The sequence below is a fragment of the Girardinichthys multiradiatus genome, chromosome 13 (assembly GCF_021462225.1).
Source record: "Girardinichthys multiradiatus isolate DD_20200921_A chromosome 13, DD_fGirMul_XY1, whole genome shotgun sequence".
In the NCBI taxonomy this organism is placed as follows: domain Eukaryota; kingdom Metazoa; phylum Chordata; class Actinopteri; order Cyprinodontiformes; family Goodeidae; genus Girardinichthys; species Girardinichthys multiradiatus.
Genome location: NC_061806.1, coordinates 11,674,684 through 11,695,840, shown reverse-complemented (window position 1 = coordinate 11,695,840; position 21,157 = coordinate 11,674,684). Strand labels below are relative to the sequence as shown.

Sequence of the window (21,157 nt, the reverse complement as noted above, 5' to 3'; positions counted from 1 at the left end):
GTACTCCATCTTAGGCAAAAACACCAAAGTGAGAACAAATAATCAGAATCAAATGTCCTCAATGATTCGCTTGGATACTGGAAATCCAGTTGACGTATTTAAAAGGTAATAAGAATAACGGTGTCGGCTGATGGCCTGTACAGGTCCAGTAACGGCTGTAAGCTTATTGCTCATGAATACTTAAACTTCAGATGACCACAGTACTCCATTTGAGGCACCGAGTGGTCACCTAGGATGCCCCTGGGATATTGTAAGAAAGTGAATGTATTTAACAGGTAATAAGAATAGCGGTGTCGGTTGACGGCCTGTATAGGTCCAGAAACGGCTGTGAAGCTTATTACTCTTGAATACAGCTACTTCAGATGACCACTGAACTAATTTGGAGACCAGTGCATTTTATTTAACTCCCCTAGAGAACCTGCTAGAGCTCTCTAGTATTCTTTTTATTTTCCTTTTTTGGTTTTCTTTCTGATCATGAGCCAATACTCCAGTCTGATGGAGCAGTTTTTTCCACACTATGGACATTCTCCACTCCGCTCTGTTTGCTTGGCCATTATGTTAATTTGCTTTGAGTGGAAATAACCGTTTTTTGCCCAGTTTTAGTAAGTTTTTGCAGGCTTGAGAGCATGCAATGCAAGGGATGACTCATGAGGGTTCCAAGAAAAGATGGAGGAGGCTGGACCTGGTCGATTTGCAGAGCGGCCCATCATACGTCACCAAGGTATCCAAAATCTAGCTGATGATAGACTATGAACCTAAAACGTATTTTGTATGTTTCAATTATAGTAGCTGTTGGTAAAATTTCAAATATAACATGAATCTCATGATTGTAATTATTCATGTATCCATGCTTGTAGCGCAGGACACCCCAACCCACCTGGCAGCCTTGATCCTCCAAGCAGTCTACGGAGAACAAGATATGGCTTTCATTTTGCTTTTCATTAACTGAGTTTAGGATAAGTTATTTTGTGTGCTTTTCTCATTGAAGTAATGTGTGTCTCTTTATGTCAAGGTTTCTGGACTCCGTGCCCCATGACCAGGTATGTCCATGAGAAGTTCAGGGTAATTTGCAACAACACAATGAAGTTGTGATTGTAAATTTTTCTCAAAACTTACTGCAGTTGCAACATCGACCCCTCCTGGGTCACCTATGTAGTTAGAAATCTGCATGTTCATGATTTTAAATGATGATGATTTTTCTTAAGGCTTGAAAGTTTTATCTTGATGTCTGTGTGTCTTTCAACATGCCGTGGGACGGGTCATCGCCATTGACTGAACTCTGCCACCATCAACAACTCGACCAACAGCTGGAGTGTCAACGAGGCGGGAGCAAACATCAAGCATTTGCGGCACACAGTCTGCAACCTCTGGACTTACGTAAGCTTAATTTCCACTGCATTTGTTAATTATCAAATAAATCAAAAAATGTACCATGTATATTAATGTTTTATTTATTTCAATTGAATTTTACAGGTGCCTATTTTGAACTTTCCTCCACTTCTCACCATGAAGGCTCTGATGTGAAGCAGCAGATCACATCCCAACAGGAAACTAAAGTGTCTCAAGTCAAAGAGCTTCAGAAGAAACTATAGCAGGAGATCACTGAGCTGAACTAATTACATGTATTGCTTTGTCAGACCAAATGTTATTGTTCAAATCCGTTCTGAAGGAAACTAATTGTCATGTTTGTCATCGCTAAGGACTTCAGTCATTTCTTAGTGCTTTCTCTTAGTTCTTCAAGTTTATTTGGATCAATAAATGTCTATCAGTCGGTCGTGGCAGATGGCCGCTCATACTGAGCCTGGTTCTGCTGGAGGTTTCTTCCTGTTAAAAGGGAGTGTTTCCTCTCCGCTGTCACTACATGCATGCTCAGTATGAGGGATTGCTGCAAAGTCAATGCCAGTGACCGTCCACTGTCTCTACATGCTCATCCGGGAGGAGTGAATGCTGCAAGTCACTGACTGGATGCAATCTGCTGGGTTTCCTTGGATAGAAAAACTTTTTATCCAATTTGAATAAAAAGCTAACTCTGACTGCACTGTTCAATTGTTAGGATTAATTGGAATGTATGTACCTGACTGTTGTGAAGTGCCTTGAGACAACATGTGTTGTGAATTGGCGCTATATAAATAAAATTTAATTGAATTATCTCAAGTATCAAGAAGTGGATTTACTTGTGTAAATTACCATTAAAACTCATGGTGCAAACGCATGCTGATTCAGAAAGTTTTTATTTCCTCATCAACATGAATCATACTCTTGGCTACAGAATAAAATGTAACTACAATATTTAATAAAAACATTTAGTCATGTAAATGTAGAATGCTGAATTTGGTTGAACATTATTATTGCTGCTAAACCATTGTTCCCAGCTGTTTTTGAAATGCATTATTATGACAGGTTCAAGTCTGAGGCCATGTTTTAACCTCACGTAATGAAACCTGAATCCTGTTTCAGGTAAATGGAAACAGGATTCCAGAGAACCTTTGTGGTCCCAGAAGCACGCACCAAGAGGCAGGCCCCGTCTAAATTTCTTCCGAAATTTTCTAGTTTTTTTTATTATTGTTTTGAGACGCTGAAGGCTGTTGAATACAGTGTGTCACAGAGGTTCATGGCATGACACGGTTTTTTCCTCTGTGTAATCTTAGAAAATATTTTACTCTTTTTAACAGCAGAACAAACAGAGTGACGCAGAAATAGCAAGAGTGAAACAAAAAGAGGAAGAACCTTTTGAAGAATATAGGATTAGACTGACAAAAGTGTTTAAAATACATAGTGGTCTACAAGAAGATGAAAACGAACAAGGAGCTTATCGACAGCAGTTAAAAAATCCACGACATGCTGGTTCCAGGGATGCAGAGAAAGTAATGAAGGATAAAAAACAAAAAAAAGATAGCCAACACCTTTTTTCAGCAAGAAGAAGAAGAACAGATTTATTTTCAAAACAACAGAGGAAGAGGAAAATTTAGAGGCAGAGGACAAAACCGCAGGGGTCAGAGAGGAAGAGTGAGCAGAGGAAATTACAGACAATACACCTCAGGGTGCTGGTGTTGTGGGAAAGAAGGACATCTGGCCAGAGACTGTCCTGAGAGGAAAAAAAAAAAAAGATTCAGCATGACTAGGACAGAAAACAAGTGAAATTGTTCCAAGTACCTCAGACAACGATGAAAACAAAAAACCAAAAACACAGGGACAGGATGTCCTCCTAAATTTCCAGGACCTTCTCTCCCTAGACAGCATAAAACCTGAAGTTACCTTACTGTTGAATGGAAAATCAATTACTTTTCTTTGTGATACCGGAGCATGCAGGACCACTTGTAGAGAAACAGTCCCAAATTCCAAACTTAGTGATCAGCAAATAACAGTAAGGTCAGCTAGTGGGAAACTGACACAAGTCTGTGAGTCAGAACCAGTTTGGATAAGAGATCCCAATGGACAGTCATGCCAGCTATCTATTCTAATGTTCCTTGAGTGTCCGGTGAATCTATTGGGACGAGATGGATTATTACATCTGGGATTAGCATTAATTCCAACCCCAGAAGGACATATTGTAGTAAAGAGAAAAGCAGAACTCAGCCAAGGAGATTATTTCGTGTTAAAAGGAGTGGGACCACCTCATTACCACTATTCACTGGATGTTCCAAATAAGCCACCCCTAGACGTAGGGACAGCTTTATTAACAGAAGGAAGAAATGTCATAACTCAACTACAAGATTAGATGACACCAGATGACCTACATATTACCATGTGGTATAAAAATACTATTGGACCAGATAAAACTTATGAAGAAGCATTAACTAAAGTAACCCCTACCGAAGTCATGGTAACTTATGTTTATACAGATGGGAAGAATAGTGCAGGAAGGGATACATTTGCATACAAAGCAACGATGAGAAATATTTCTTACTGAACAGGAGGAACAGTTCTTGAATGAAGTCCCGAATTAGTTATGGTCAAAAGACCCTACTGATATGGGTTTAGTAAAAGGAGTGTTACCTGTCCAAATTAGAGCAAAAACAGTGTAAAACAATACATTTTGAAATATGATGCTTGTGAAGGAATACAACCAGTAATAAAGGATTTAATAACTGCAGGGGTGATAATAAAATGCGAGGATTCCAGTTAAAAAACAAGCTCCATCAACAGGATGGCGCATGGTACAAGAGTTACAGACAGTTAATAATGCAGTTGTTCAGAGAGCACCATGTGTTCCTGATCCTTATACATTATTAAATTCCCTAAGACCAGATGCTAGAATATTTACTGTAATTGATATAAGCAATGCATTTTTCTCTGTACCTATAGATAAAGATAGTCAGTTCTGGTTTGCATTCACCTTTGAGGGACAAAGATATACTTATACCAGACTACCTCAAGGCTACTGTGAAAGTCCAACTATATACTCTCAGGTAATGAGTGCAAATATGGCCAAGTGTGACCCTCCAGGAGATAGTCAGGGTTTATTATATGTTGATGATGTGCTATTAGCCTCTCCTGATGAGGAGACCTGTAAAAATGACACAATAGCATTATTAAAACATTTAGCAGAAGAGGGACACAAAGTCAGTAAAAAGAAACTTCAGTTGTGTAAAAATGAGGTTAAATACCTAGGCCACAATCTTAGTGCAGGGGGACGCACAATTGTAGAAGAAAGAAAGACTGCAATATTACAAGTTCCAAAACCAGTAAAAAAAAAAAACAAATGATGTCCTTCCTTGGACTAATTAATTATTGTAGAAACTGGGTGCCAAATTATGCAGAAATAGTAGCTCCATTAAACAAACTAATGTATGAGGAAGAGCTGACAATGACGTCTGAACTGAAATAGAGAGTAGAAGCTGAAGATGGAAATTAACATGATTGTCAAGAATTAGCAGAAAAAGAAGCAAAAAACTAGAAGTGATTTGCAGGATCATGAAATAGTTTATGTGAATGATTTCTCCAAAAAAGATGAGAGAGGGAAGACACAAACAGGATATTGGTGGCATTGGTGACAAAAGACATAGTGTTAAAAGAAATGCAACAACAAAGCTCACTACAGGAGATAGAAATGTGGAAAAAACATGGAGCTGCATTAAAAGATGAAAACTATATTTGACCAGATAATAAACCTGTCCTACCAAAGAACCTGTATAAATGGTCGGCAATATTGAGCCATCGTGTTTCACAAAGTCTCGACAGGGAGGAATGGTAGGACAGATATATTAATATTATAGAACATATGGATTTAATTCTTAATTCTTATTTAAAAAAAAATAATTTGTAAAACATGTTTAGCATGTGCAAAACATAATCCACAAGGGAATTTAAGACCACGAAGGGGACTATTTCCAAAACTAAAATACCCTTTCAAACAATTCATATGGATTTTATTGAGCTAAACCACAGTGAAGGGAAAAAGTTCTGTTTAGTCATTATAGATGCATTTTCTTAATGGATATTACTATTTACAACTAAACATTACAAGTACCTCAGGGCTAACACCCTATGAAACGTTATTTGGAAGACCATACAGATTACCACAGTTAAAAATAAGTGGGAGTTAGATGAAGAAGCTAACCTAGCTGATTATATAAGGAGTATGTTAGAAAAGCAACAGAAACAAAATCAAACTAATGAGGAATGTTCTATTTCCCAGCAGGAAAACCAACTAGTGGAACCAGGAGACTGGGTGTTAATAAGGAGTGTAGGAAAGAAACATTGGTATTTCACCTTAGCGGGAGGATCCATATTAGGTATTATTAACCACTGCCATGGCAGTAAAAATAGCTGAGAGATCAACCTGGATTCACCTTACACATTGTAAAAAGGTCATTTCGGTTGAAAGCTCCGCCAGGGGAAGTGATTTACAGACTGATAATAGGGTGGACCCAGACATTTAGAGGCTGGAGAGACCCGAAAGTCAGTGAAGAAAATTAAGACACTGGAACCACTTAGAGGAGTAAAAACAAATTTCAGCCAAAATGATTTCTAGATGGATGAGCAATGCTTTCCGGTGCTGGGTATTTATATTTTTTCTCATATTGATTTTTTTTTTATTTTTCTGGTACTTCTGGGAACCAGTCAAGATGAATCAGAATGTAACAACACCTGCTATGAGTCATATTAAACAAGTATCGCTAAATCAAGGAAGGCAAGATAACCTAACTATGTGCACTAAACAAACTTCTTATACTTATGGCATTCAAGTGTGCGTGAAATCTAAAACCACAGCTGTGGTGCTGATCCCACTCATTAGCTTGACCAAACGAGGAAGGAAAGGGCAAGATTATAGAAGTTATAAATGGTACTTAACTAATGACAGAAGAGACACCTCATGGTCCATGATGGTAGCTGATGAAGGAAACAATTGGACACCAGAGTGAGGCACCACTGCTTATGCTAGTCAATTAAAAGAAGTTGTTTAAGCTCCATAAAGCGATAATGCAATCCAGGTAACAAAGCGAAGAGAGTAAAATAATGTTAGAAAAGTTAACCACAAATGACTAAGTTCCAGGTTATTACTGGAGTATCAGGAACAAATAATTGGTTATTGATGGTAGAGCAAGCGGCTAACATGACTAAAAGAGATTGTGTTGTGTGTATGGGTCCCAGGCTTTTGTTACAAATAATTCCAGCTTTGATACCACAACCCTGTGTGATGGAAGTAATGAATCAAACTAATTTTAATGAAATGTGTCAGCACTGGGATTCTGTTTTTCCTGTAACCACAGCAGATAAGGACAAACCAGTATTCCATAAACGGGTCACCACTGGAAACTACACATGTATAAATATGACAGAGAGAGGCAATAAATTAGGAAATCTCACTGCAGTATGGTGTACTGCAATTGTAAAAGTAAATAAGTATTTTAAACCAGTCTCTAGAGGAGACATTTGGTGGTGGTGTGGTGACGACAGGTTGTTTGATCGATTACTTTCAAAGGTAACAGGACTCTGTGCTCTAATTACTTTATTGTTACCAGTTTCAGTATATCCTATGTTAGTAGATGAAGTAACAGATGGACTATCTTGTGTAACTCCACATGATTGGCGTAATAGAAAGTGCAGAGCAGTATCTTGGGAGACTCTACATACGTAGATGCTATAGATGAAGATAAATTAACTGATCAAGTAGCTGCAAGATTTGAATAAAGTATCTGTAGGTGGTGTACGATGAACAAAAATGTAGACAGGATCAATTATATCCACTAAAGCGGGTTTTGAAACTGTCCATGACCAATTGGCTTCAACTTCCCTGATGGCATTCCAGAATAGAATTGCTTTGGACATGTTGTTAGCTGAAAAAGGAGGAGTTTGTGCAATTTTTGGAGAAAAATGTTGCACATTCATACCTAACAACACTGGTGCTGACTGACAGCAGCCTCACTAAAGCCATAAAAGGCTTGAGATCTCTAAGTGGCAAATGAAGGAGCATTCTGGAGTAGACACCTCGATCTGGGACTCCTGGCTGGATGTGTTTGGGAAGTATAAAATTTTAGTATCATCAGTAATAATTTCCTTTGCAGTGTTTGCTGCAATTTTTGACATTGTGTGGATGTTGTTGTATTCCCTGCCTTCATTCTCTGCTTAACCGTCTCATCACCACAGCTATTTCTCCTATGGAAGACAGTTACCCAACTCTAACCGTTACTTAAACATCAGGATGATGAAGATGATGAGGATGTGACTGACCACTTTTCTGACCTTTACCCAGATCCATCTCTATATGAATCTGCGATTTGAATGTCAGTAAGTAAAAATCTAAAAGAAATGGCTGTTTAAGTGATATGAGAATATGAGCAAATATAAGATAAACAGGGAGGAAATGTTGGAATAATTTAATATAGATTTCTCTTATATTTTCTCCTATCCTTTAACTTGACTATTTGATTTTTATAACCTTTCATGATATTTGTTTGAGTAAAGGATGTGATGAGTTTGTCTGCAGGCAAAGGTCATAAATGGAGCCGAGAAGGAAGCGGTCCGCAGTTTAGGAGGTCATAAAAGATGAAGGCTGATTGTGCTGAACGGACAACACGCTGATCCTAAGATTGGAGGAGACTGTGGAAGTGTGTTGTTAAAAGATAATGGTGTTTATGACCTGTTTACGTTGCAGCTGTTTTTTCCCATCCTTTAGAGAACAATGTTTTTGTAACTAGGGGCCCCCAAAGATAGTAAAAAGAGGGGAGCGGACAGATGTTTTTCAGAGCGATGGAGAGATTGTAACTGAAAACATCTCTATCCGTTCTCCTCGCAGCGAGTAAATAACTAATTCTTTGTCTTTCTCTTATTTTTGTGATGTTATAAGTATTTTAGATTGTTTAAACCTGACAAAAACAAGGTCGAAGTTCCCCCACCTTTGGTGAAGTGGTTGAATAAACAGTGACAGTTGGTGGTTTTGGTTAATAATTTGTAATTATTAAAGAGCTTTGAGTCCATAATCACAACACCAGAGGATATCTCTGATTTCTATTTGTAAGTAATGATTTTTGGTTAAGAAATTAGTTTTTTTCAAATTATGATTTAAAATTACAATTCTTGATGAATATTAATTAATCAATAATCATAATCCTTACAGTTCTTATCAGTAAATAAATTTCTAATATTTTTTGTTGACATGTAATTTACACCAGACATTTGTAACCACTAAAGTAATCCACACATACAAAGAAACCAAAACAAATTAGTCCATAAATAAAGTTACATGTAAGGAAGTGGAATGGTACAGGAAATACACATGAACACGTGAAAAAAATGATGTGCAAAAAGTCATAGAAAGCCACGAAACCTGCTGAAATATGTTAGTATTTAGAAAGCATCCCTGTTGGTTTAATATTAACTGATGGCCTATAAAAAGCTTTCTCATTACCAAAGTATTGCACAGGGTGGTACAACTGGTAAAAGCAAAGAGATCTTCACAAAAAGTCTTAACCAGGCACAACCAGAATCCCAACATAATATTTTTGACAGTAGAGGTGAAAGAACAGTCTCATTAGTTGCCCTAGAGCTAAGGAACCCCCACAGGGAGCTTCAGAAAGACCTGAAAATAGCAGTACACTTCTAAAAACACAAAGTAATGCAATCAGTTGTAATGACCTTTATGCACAGTCAATGTGCAAGACTCCACTGGTGAAGAAAAAAACATCCTGAAGCCTGTTTAAAGTTTGCTGCAAAATATTTGAATAAACAAGTTAAGCCAAAGCTGAACTCTTTGGTTGTCATTTTACACACCATGTTTGGGGGAAGAACTGTTCTGCATATCACCCCCAAATCACCATGCCAAAATTGAAGTTTGCAGGTGGGAACATCATGCATGATATATTCTGCAGAGTGTGTGAAAAGTCACTTATGAAGCAGAAGAATAGCTCTAGCTCACTGCTTGAGTCAGCTTGTGGCGTTTCCTCATTTGTGGACTAATTAACTTTGATTTCTTTTTATGTGTAGATTACAACCCGTTGCGAGTTTTATGATAATGACCCCATTAGAATTATTTAAATTCTAATTCAATACTTATCTTACCTGCTGTATGATTTCCCTGAGGTATAAATATGTTTTTCCCATTTCTCCAAGCTGCTTTTCAAAAGGGGAATGACCAGAAAACATACTAATAAAGAAAGGGTGTAATAAAGAAATGTGTTTATACTTAATAGTCTGGAAAGGGTGACAAGAAAACAGCTACTCACCTGAACTTGCCAACAACTACAGCTTCAAGTCTCAAAAAAGCAGTAGACACCATCTACGCTGCCAGCATTTATTCGGGAGTGATGCCAGAAACAGTTTTCCTTACCATCGCAAATATAAATATGGTGTTTGATCTGCTCGGACTTTAACAGGAACCATGATGGAACTAATCAACCATTTGATGGTACCGTCAGATGGAACTAGAGTTTATCTTTTAAATAGCAAACACTCCAAATGGGCCTGGCAAAAACAAAAATTGAATATGGGGAATAGTATGGTAAAGACTGTGTGATGCTGCGGGCCTGTTTCTCTTGCAAAGCCCCTGATACCTTACCTGGTATGATGAACCCTCTGAAACATCACGGCATTTTAATAAAAATTCTGGTGGGCTCTGCCAAGAAACAGGAAATTAATTGTCACTGGATCTTTCAACATATTGCCAAATCAGTATAGTAATTGTTCAACAGATACAAAATAAACCTCTAACCAAGTTGATTTCTGAGATTGTACTGAAAATAATTTTTCCCACCATGAGATTCTTTTTCCCTCAGCTGCATAAACGTTCTTAAATTAAAGGTTGGATCCTTCAACATTTTTACTGTGAGATTATGCTACCGCAATACAAGTTGAATTTATTTCAAGGCTTTTTACACATCTTAAACAAGGGACACCATTAAGTGTTAAAGTGTCAGTTTGTTAACCTAAATAAATTTCCGCCTTATATTTCCTTTGAAATTATTATCTTAAATCTAAATGTACTTTTATGCAAATGGTTAAATGTGAGTTATGTGTGTACTTGTTAGAACAGAAATACAATATTTTTCTCCTTCCTAAAACAAATGTTGGAAATGTTGTAATTTATCAAATAAAAACCTGCATGTTTTCAACTAGAATACTGAGTTTGGATTAAGTGGGAGAGGGTAAACCAATGTTTGTAACTCTTTGATGTGCACCTCTCATATCTTTTTGAATGATAATATGCCAACAGATGTGCAACAATCTGGAGGATCTTTTATCATTTTAACCAGACAGAAAAGCTGTGATGCAAACCGATACCAATCTTCCCTCTTACCCTAATCCTTCAGAAAAATATAAACAATGTGCACTTTAAAAGCATGCCCTAGACCTCTAAACCTTTTTTTGCAATTTCATCTGCATTGATTTCAGGCAGCGAGAAGATCTAATGTAGACAAAAGGTTATTGGGTAAGTTGCTCAGAGTTTGAATATGAAAAAGTGCAGGTTTTTTGATGCTAAATTGCCCTTTCATGTGACTGTGATGAGAAAGATTTTATTTCAACTAATGACCGAGTTGACCAGGAGATAACATGCATAGCCCTGACAGATTTGGAACGAATGAAGGAAATGTCAAGTATGAATTCAGAATGGCAATGAGACTCTGACTTACCTTTCTCTCCAGGTGGATACATGCAGTGATCGTGTAGGTTAGATTTTTCTTTCAAAACATACCCTTTTGCTACTTTTAATGTAGGAGCTCTACACAGAGTTCAGGGGTTACTCTGAAGTATTACCTCCTGAACATACCAGCCCCGTGGTGAAACATGGGGGTGGCTGCATCATGTTGTGGAGATGATTTTCTGCAGCAGGAACATGGAGGATTATCAGAGCAAATGGGAAGCTGGAAACCTCTTAAACACTGCTCAATAGCACACTGCAAGGTAAGAATAGGGTGATGGTTCCCATTCCAGCAAGATAATCACCCCAAACACACAGCCAGAGCTACTTTGTTGTTAGGGGTGTTAGTGTTGTTTCAATCAAAACATATTTACGTGTTAGGATGAGCTAGCCACAGTACAGAACTAAATCCAATTTAGAATGTTTAACAAAACTTAAAAATTGCTTTTCAAAGACTCTCCATCCAATCTGATGAAGGAGCAAAGATTTTTGCTTCTAGCTCTGAAAAGTGGCTGGAAACATACCTCACAACCTGCTCCTGAAAACTGAACCGAAAGTTGGGTCTGCAAGCTGTTGACTTAGGGGGACTTAACACAAATGCACGCCACACTTTTTAGATTTTTATTTGTAACAATTTGTCAAAAACCATATCCATCCATCTTCTTTGTAGTCTGCTGGTTATGCAGTTTTTAAGCCTACTGTAAAGTAGGCTTGCAGAAAAATACTTTTCATATAATTTCTATTACAAATTTAAGAAATCTGGAAATTTGAGTTTGCTAAATAACTTGAAAAGGAATTTCATCATGAAAACCTAAGTGCCATCCTTTTACTCACCCGTTTTCGCTAAGGATGAGCAATTATTTTCAAATTTTTAAATAGCTGAAGCCTTTCTTTTATCAACAAATGATGACATTATGCTGATCTACCACACGAGGGCAGCAATTCACAAAATTGCCCCCCAAATTCTTTTTTATCTCTGAGTGATGCCGCATCTCTTTTTGGCATTTTAGGATATTTTGTAAAGCCAGCAAAGTTGAAACAACAGCAACACGCAGGCAACAATTAATTTACTGCCACCTTTCTGCGTTTCCACTGAGCAGTTAATAAATTAAGGAACAAAAATGTAACCTCTGTTTTATCAGAGAGAACAATAATACATTGGTGATTTTCATCTAAAATCTTCATATTAAACCACACAGACTTGCTGTTCTTTGCAGAAACAAAACATTAATACATAGTTAATGCTCATAAGTGATCAAGAGTTTTCTTTTGAGATTATCCCTGTATATTAAGGTTGATATCAGTGTTACCTCTTTTAGATGTGTAACATTTTCAGAATCACATTATAATGGTGATGTTAAATAACAACTTATTATTGTACTAACAAATGTCCAGCTATGGAACATAATTATGATAATTCGGAACATAATTATGTGCTACATTGTGTTAGGACATCACATAAAACCCTATTGAAATACATTGAAGTTGGTTGTTGCAATGTTTTTGATTTAACCTCCATATGCTCAATCAAATAATGTAATATTTTCCCAACTCTTCCACCACCCACATGCTTTATCACAACAAAGGTGTGTTAGGACATAACCCCAGTTCAATAGTCTATTTATGTTAACAACAACACTTAGAAAGCCTACATTAGGAGACTGAACTGATCGTCAAAAGAGCACCTGAGAGCTTTGAGCAATGTGGTCCTCAAGGATCTGAGTAGAGAATAGGTAGAGAAGGAAAGGAGACACTCTTTGGTTATTTCCCGGTTTAGATGATCACATAGGAAGGGGTGAAATGTGCAGTGAGCGATCACTGATGAGATACACCGCTGTTGGAAACAGCCCGCTGCAGATCAAAGCCGAGCGGCTGCCGCAAGGTTTCATAGAGCGCCAGTCACCTCATTATATTTGCAGCTTTCATGTGTAAAGTTGATGAAACAGAATGATATAACTGAGTCGTTCCATCATGCACAAGGTAAAATTATAATAATTTGGGCTGTGAATTACATTTTAGGTGGTCAATAACAGCGCTCAGAGAAGCTCTGTGTAGAAACACCAGTTACATTTACGTAAAAGTAACGCTCCTCAGCTTATGTAGTTAAATTCCAAATTGACTCAATGTAGTATTCACACAGATCTATGTGAAACTTTTGACCTTAGAGTAGATAAGCAAGACTAAATGAAACCTTGTTTGGTTTCCATATATAATACTTTAAAAGTTAATTATTGGGACTGCCTTTTTTATATACATCATTATTTAGCCCTTAAGAGTCTATAATATTTTAGAACTTAAATGTCAGCTCTTTTGGTGTTTGTCTCTAGCTAGTTGGATGTTTAGGGTCGTTGTCCTTCTTGAACGTAAGCCTCCTCCCCAGTGTCAATTTTCAAAGACGTTCAGCGTTGGTTTTCTGTCAAACACAGGATTTTGCATGCAGGCTAAAAAGTTCAACTTTGGCTTCATCTGTTTAGAGCGCCTTCTTCCAAAGATTTACTGTTTCACTCACTCAAGGTAAGGTAGTTCTTGTAGTTGTTTTGTACTTTGGCTTTCTTCTTGATATTATTCGATAAAGGCAGATTTGTAGATTGGACAAATAAGAATTGTCTTGACTACAAGTCACCTGAGCTGGGGATCTCTGCTGCTTCTCCAGACTTACCATGCGCCTCTTGGCTGCTGCTCTGACAAACGCTCCTCTTGCAAGGCCTGTCAGTTTAGGTGGAGGAACATGTTTTGATAGGATTGAATTTGTGCTATCCTCTTTCCATTTTCTCAGAGTTCTATCAAATGTACAAAGGTTGGGATATTGTTTTATAATCATTCAAGCAGGAATATGTGCTGTTCTAACTTATTAGTAGCAAGCTAAGTAATGTGGTAGAAGCTAACTGGTAACAAGCTAAACGGAGCTAATATGATTTCCTTTAATGTATTCATTTGTATATATATTTGTATACATCTGTACATATAATTTTGTATTATATCAGTTTTACGATGTCGATGGTGTATGGCAATGGTTGGAAGTCATTCTTCAATAAATGAGCAGAAGAGAAGACAGTCTCGTTATTGGAGCATCGTTAAGGTGGCTGTTTAGGCGTGAACATGTTAACTGGTAGCAAGGATAGCATATTTACAATGGATTTTATTTAGGTTTATCAGTGTAAAGGGGACTGAATTGCTATGAATCAGAAAAAGGCAGACCCAAGATTCAGCCAGACACAGTACTGAAAGTTTAAAAGGTTTATTCAGCCACAGGAAAACGTCACACAGGTAACACTCCTCACAGCTTCCAGGAATCACTGAGGCAGAAAGAGGGGTTAGTGACTTGTAGTCTCTCCAGATTTTGCAGGGATCAGAAAAGTCACTAACCTGCTTTTGTCTTGAGTGGAACTTGAAACCCAGAGGGGAAACCTCAGTGGGCGGCAGGCGGTGATCTCCACAGCACAGGTAAAAAGTGACTTCAGGCTGAATAATCCAAGGGCAAGGCTGGCTCAATAATCCAAGGACAGAAACAGGGTCAACGATCGGAACAAGAGGCGTCAGGCAAGGGGCAAGCAGAGGCATAAACCAGATGCAGGAAACAAGGTCGACAACCAAAATCCAAATAGTCCGACAGGGAGCAGGCAGAGGCAAAAATCCAAAAGGCAAGGCAAGGTCAAGAACAATGATCAGACAGGAAGGAACGCTGGATATCTACTCACACAATGGCTTTCAAAAATCTGGCACCGTCTGCTTGTCAGAGTCGGTATATATCAGGGAAGACACAGGTGCTTGGCATTCCACAGATTGCACAACACTGTGGCAGCCACCAGGTGCATCTCATCTACTGATTGCAGCCAGGGGGTCAGGGAAGAGCAGACGTGCCAGAATCATAACATGAATACAAATGCATACCAAGATTCAGATTTTTCATTGCTAGAGATCATGTATCATTTCACGTCTGCTTAACAGTTATCAACCACTTTGTGAAAGTCTATCATAAAAAAGCATACAGTGATGTTTTCGGTCTTAAAATGGGAAAAAGTAGAAAGAAACTTCTGTAATCCTAATCTGGCTGCTTCACAATAAGACTGCCTTAATATGAAGTCATATTCAATACATCAACATATGTGTTCCAGTGAGACTTATTTGTTAGATTAAAAGTACCATTTGAAAATAACATTCTTTAAGCAGGCATCATCCCTAAAGGAATCAATCTGGACCTAAGGGAGTGGCGTCACCTCTGTAGAGCCTTGGGCTAATTTGACAGCATCACTAAATGCACCCAGTACCCCTTCATTGATAGCCTTCACCTTTCTCTGACTTGGTTACTGTACTGGCAGTAGGTTGGGTGACAGGGAACACCCAACCTAAATCTATCGCCTTTTCTTCTTCTTTCATTTGTTACATTTCAGTTAGTTGCCAGCTGGATCGTGAGCTCAGGACACCAAACAGAGCACAGATAAAAGAATGTTGAGGTGACTTTATGGGAATTTCAGAGTGGTTTTCTATTTACAGGTAGAAGGATTTAGATGAGATTTGGATACAACCTAATAATCTGTCGCAGGATTTATGGAGCATTGCACATGTTACATACAGCCGATTCTCCAGTAGGTGTTGAAGGACCAGACGGACATGCATTTCAAATTCTTTAAGGTCTTTTGAAAAAATAATAATGTTGTCAAGATAAACAAATACAAAGATCTTTAGAAAATCACGGAGGACATCATTCACTAAAGCTTGGAAGAGGGCTGGGGAGTTGGTGAATCCAAATGACATCCGCCCACCATGTGACACTGCCGCTTCAGGAGAGAAAAGAGAGAGTACAGACAGAACACAACCACATCCCTGACAACAAGAGGGTCACTGTAGCTGGCTGGCACCTCATCGGCTTTATGTGGAGCATATACTGTATCACCAATCCCTTGTAAACTAAGACCTTCTCCATACCATCATGACCAGTAGTGTTTTAACTCTGAGCTGTTAACTTGCCAGAGTGTGCTTTTTATAAACACAGCATCACATGATGGCCTATGATCACATCTGTTCCACTCTGGAGATAAAAACAAACAATAAAAAAACAATGTTGTTTTATTGCTGCTGACTCAGATCTGTGTTTTCTTTAAGTCTGTATGGATTCCGTTTAAAACATGGTCCTTTACCAAATTAAAAAAAAAACCCTCTTTGCTTTGCTGTTGCAATTGTTAATACTGTTGCCCTGGAGCAAGAAGATTCAGTTATGAGATAAAGTACAAATATAAGTATGGATCTGAATGATACTAAGAGTTTTCACAGGCAAAACCTGCTGACGAAGTGTGCACAATTTCAGTGCAGTTGTCCCAAAGAGATTTAGGCATTGGCTAAATTGCAAACTTCTAAAAAGGTAGAGTTACAAACTTCTGTCTTAGATAGACGAGTTAAGATGTACAAAATGTTCATGTTCCGTTCGTCCGTCCATCCATCCACATGTACTAGTGATTTGAATGATCATCTTTGGGCTGGTGAGCATCAAGATGCTTAATGGAGGTTTCTTCTTGAATTTGAGGGTTTTGAACTTATACTCATTCATCTTTGAGCTTATAGGAACCAACTACAACAATGAAAAAGATTCCCACTTCTTCTCTGTGCTCTGTCTGTCTCAGTCTGGATTGGTTAACGGTCCAACAAGCTAACCAATCAGTTCTTAAACTAGAAGGTGTTACTGTGAAATGAGGAGAAGGCAGCCCTACTTAAAAATTAACTCACTGTGTGAAAATCAATAGCTCATCATTTTTCATGAGGACAGAGGGGCTGGTCCCATTTTCAGATTTCCAATGGGGATTGATTCCCCATGGAGTGTTGCACACTAGTAAATGGAATATAGAAGATATATTTTGATAGAAATATATAGATATATATAATCATGTCTTTATTTTGCTTGTTCTTTAGACAGAAGCTCATCAGTTAGAATGATTTATTTTTAACTTGTACGACTACTAGCTGTTTTCACAATGATCGGTTAATGTTATGTAAGCATAGTCCAGTGGTGTCAAAGTCCTTGAGATCCAGTGTCCTTCATGTTTTAGATGCATCCTTGGATACAATTTCATAATGTTCAAAAGAGTCCATGAAGCACTAGGGTCAACTCCCCCTGAACATTTCTCTGCAGAATGGTATTGCCTCCAGAACAGAGTCTTGCTCGGTCAGCTTAATGGGAGCATATGTTAAATCCCAGTAAGCCCAGTATGTTAAAGCCCTTTAAGACAACTGCCTGGTAACAAGATGGACAGTAATAAAGCCTCATTTGCCCCAGAAAACACTAAGAACTGCTGGAAATACAAGATTACATTGCAGGAGACTGTTGCTAATCTATTTAGTACAGTTGAGTGCCAACAAAGAAACATTCCATGTGTTGGATTACTCTTGAATCTACCCAGGAACTTTACTTCAAGAGCGAGGCTGCCAAATAATCAATCTACAATTTGACCATAATCAAAGTATTTTCCAGAATAATGGAGCACTGTGTCACAAAGAACATTTTGTGATTTATTCTTTCAGTTCACTGAAATTCTAAGTAAGTCTGAACCTGAACATTTGGTAACTTGTGGTTTATCATAAAATCCATCAGTCAATTTTTTTCTGAAGTTTGCAATTCAGCTAAAGCCTGTATCTCAGAGTCTCTTTGCATCTTGGCTTTGGAATTGTGCAAACGTTTTCAGCACACCTTTAGGCATGATTCAAATCAGTGATTCTATTTATGCCAGCTAATGTATTACGTCTTGGTGTGCAAATAAGGATTAACAGTTTTTCTTTAAACGTCTTTAATCAACAGGCTTGAAAAAAAATCAGATACAAGCTTGGACATTTGTGAATATTTTGAGAATATTTTGACAATTCCAACATTTTTTGTGATGTTTTAATCTTGTGGTTGATACTATAATACAGTTATGAAAGACTGTCATTGTTTTCCTCCTTATTGGAGAGTCCTATAGGCTTGAAATTATTTACAATAATACAAATTTCTTCAAAAGGTAAACCAAAAGTTGTTTACAAAAATAAGCATGGAATGAACTCAAAGGGTGCTAAAAAGCTAACTGTTCTCATAAGTGGCTTTTCAAAGCAATGCATTGAATATTGTTTAACATTCATGGTGTGGCCTGTCTATAAAGCTTACAATTCATACAATTCAGTTACCATGTAGAGCATAGATAACTACACTACCGGTCAAAAGTTTTAGATACACCTTCTCAATTAATGGGTCTCTTTATGTTCATGACAATTTCATTGTGGAATCTCACCAAAGTCAACAAAACTATGAATGAACACACATGGAATTATGTAAACAAAAGTGTGAAATAACTTTAAACATCTTTATATTTTAGATTCTTCAAAATAGCCACCCTTTGCTTTGATGACTGCTTTGCGCTCTTGGTGTTCTCTCCATGAGCTTCATGGTGGTCACCTGAAATGGTTTCAAAGAGTCTTAAAAAAACTTCCCAGAGGTTCACTGAGAGATGGCCAAACGTTAATATTTCAGTCATTACAGCAAAGGGCATAAAGTTATTTTACAATTTTTTGTTTCCTACATAATTTCATATGTGTTCATTCACAGTTTTGATGCCTTTAGTGGGAATCTAGGTACAATGTAAATAGTCATAAACATAAAGAAAACCATTAAACGAGAAATGCTTTCTAAAACCTTTGACCGGTAGTGTATATCTATAAAGTTGTTCTACAAATGCTCATTGAGTTGACCCAAGACAGATGGCATCTGCCTGGATGCCGGTAAAAAGGAAGGACCACCAGAACAGACTGTTACGATTTGGGTTTGTTTGGTTTTTGTTCAGGTTTTTTTCTTTATGTTTTTCACAGTTAAAATTTTGAATTGTTCTTCTGTTTATTATTATTATTATTATTCTTGTTAGATTTTTGAATCATGTTTCTGTTTGTTTTTCTGGTCATGCTTTAGTTTTGTCGTCTTGTTCATGTTTTGTCAAGTTTGGTTTTCGGATCTGGTTATGCTTTTGTTTCATGTTTATTCTAGTTTCTGTTGGTTTGTGTTCAAGAGTCTCTGTTTTGATCCAGCCACGTTTTGTTCTGTCTGTTAATTAACGTTATCTGGTTCACCTACACCTAGTTAATCTGTCTTCTTGTTTCACCTGGTCACACTCCATATATACACACCTGTCCTGTTTATTCCTCGCGGAAACATTCTCATGCTCATTTCTTGTTTTGTGGATCATGCCAAGCCTGTCCTGCCTGTCAGTTTATTGTTTTTTTCCTGCCTCTTCTGAGAGTGAGGTTTTGTTTTTTTAATTAAATCGTTTTGCACTTACCGTCATGTTGCCTGCTAGTCTGCATTCCGGGGTCCTCTATCTCGCAAGCCCTAACACAGACATATACAGGGAGGTACATATGACCTGGACCCCTATCATAACTGCCAGTTCAGTGTTATATTCTACAGGTTAAGTGATGTATTTGTTTACTACTGTTACCATCAAAATACATGCAGTAGACATGTTTGCACGGGAAATGTCCATTTGCACTTTCACGTACAGAGGTTGCTCTGATGTTACTTTAAAAGAAAGAGTTACATTTAAATGTGAAGTTCTCTTTTCTAATGTCTGCAGATGAGGAATCCAAGGTGAAACCATTGAACATCACTTTCTGTGTAATAATAAAATAGAAGTGGGGGGGTTGGCAAAGTGTGAGAAAATGGAGCAGAACATGGTGCATCAGAATCGTTTACTGTGGATTTATGCCTGCTTTGGATATTTGACATTTTGGAAAACAGACCCCACAACCCCCCTCAAATCCCCACTCTCACCCAGCATCTACGGTGGCCAGGAGGTGGAAACCGATATTACAAAATCTGTAACACTTTTACAAAGTAGGAGACAATTTCACATAAACATGTTAACAAGAACTAAAATACTTTAGTCCTGAAACAAATTTACATTTGAGACAGCAAATTAACATTTCAGAAAACAAATTAACATTTCAGAAAACTAATTTATATTTCAGAAAACACTTTAACAGTACGCAAAACACTTTTAAAAGTCCCTAAACACTTTTACAAATTAAAAAGTGTAACGAAAAGGGAATGTACCAGTGGCGATTGCTCTAAGACTGCAAATGTCAAAAAATAAGTGATCAAATATATACTGTTGTGTGTACATGTCATTGACTAAATATGCGCTACAACATGCTCATCTTTTGTTCAAAATCAGCTTCTTATCACTGGTAACGATGCAGCTTTCGTCTCACTAATTCCCACAGCTTCACAGTGCTTTAAACAGTGAGTTCAATAGCGAAGCAAAAATGCTGGGCTTTGTCCCGCCCATCGGACGCTCAGCATCTCTGGGGGTCTATGGGGCAGTGGGCTGGCTTCGGCTGGCCCGGACGCTCAGCTTCTGCATGATGATTGGATGATCTGTCTGAGGCTGAATCCCTTTTTGATTGAAAGCGAAATGAGCGAATCAGCGATCTTGAAATTGAGGTTCCCCTCTTTGAAAGACCAGCATCCACCATTGGAATGTACCAACTCTGAAGCTGGCCCGGAAGTGATAATGGGAGCGCTCATGGTGATTCAAGATAGGCAGCAATCGAGAGGCAATTTGTCAATTTTGTGGAACGCTTTTGAGTAGATTAACTTGGTTTTGTTTTTTGTGTGGTCAGTCCTTAGAATCTGATAGACAGCAAGCTCAATTTGTGGCAGCGGCAACTAGAAATGGTCCTTCCGCCTCCGGAAGGTGCAACAGGGTGCCAGACGAGCTGTAAAAGATGCTGCCATGCCGGCTGCTGCTTTTTTTGTCAAAGCCAATGCTGATTTTTGGCAAATGGATTGTCATTATAGTTATTAGCTATTGACCGTTAGTCAGTAATTTAATAATATTCAGTAATTACTTTCAAATGATTATGTCATTATTGGTAATTATTTAATAAACAGTGTTAGACCCATAATATAAGGTGACTGTATTTACTTCAGAAGGAAACTATGTCCTAAATAGCATTATGTATACGTATAACGTGCTGAAAGGATGATGAAGAGACATTCCATAAACAGTCAAATAAAATGAATTATTTAAAAACATGCTGGCACTCAGTAGAGTCCCTGGCCACGAG

At 37.8% G+C, this 21,157-nt stretch overlaps 1 long non-coding RNA gene across 1 annotated transcript; it reads left to right on the top strand.

The window, feature by feature from the left end:
* The first annotated feature begins 258 nt into the window (after nt 1-258).
* On the top strand, nt 259-1,819 carry LOC124879832. Its single transcript, XR_007041131.1, has 4 exons — nt 259-721; nt 858-1,040; nt 1,308-1,377; nt 1,474-1,819. It is a non-coding gene; the product is annotated as an uncharacterized LOC124879832 (long non-coding RNA).
* Nucleotides 1,820-21,157: the final 19,338 nt, after the last annotated feature.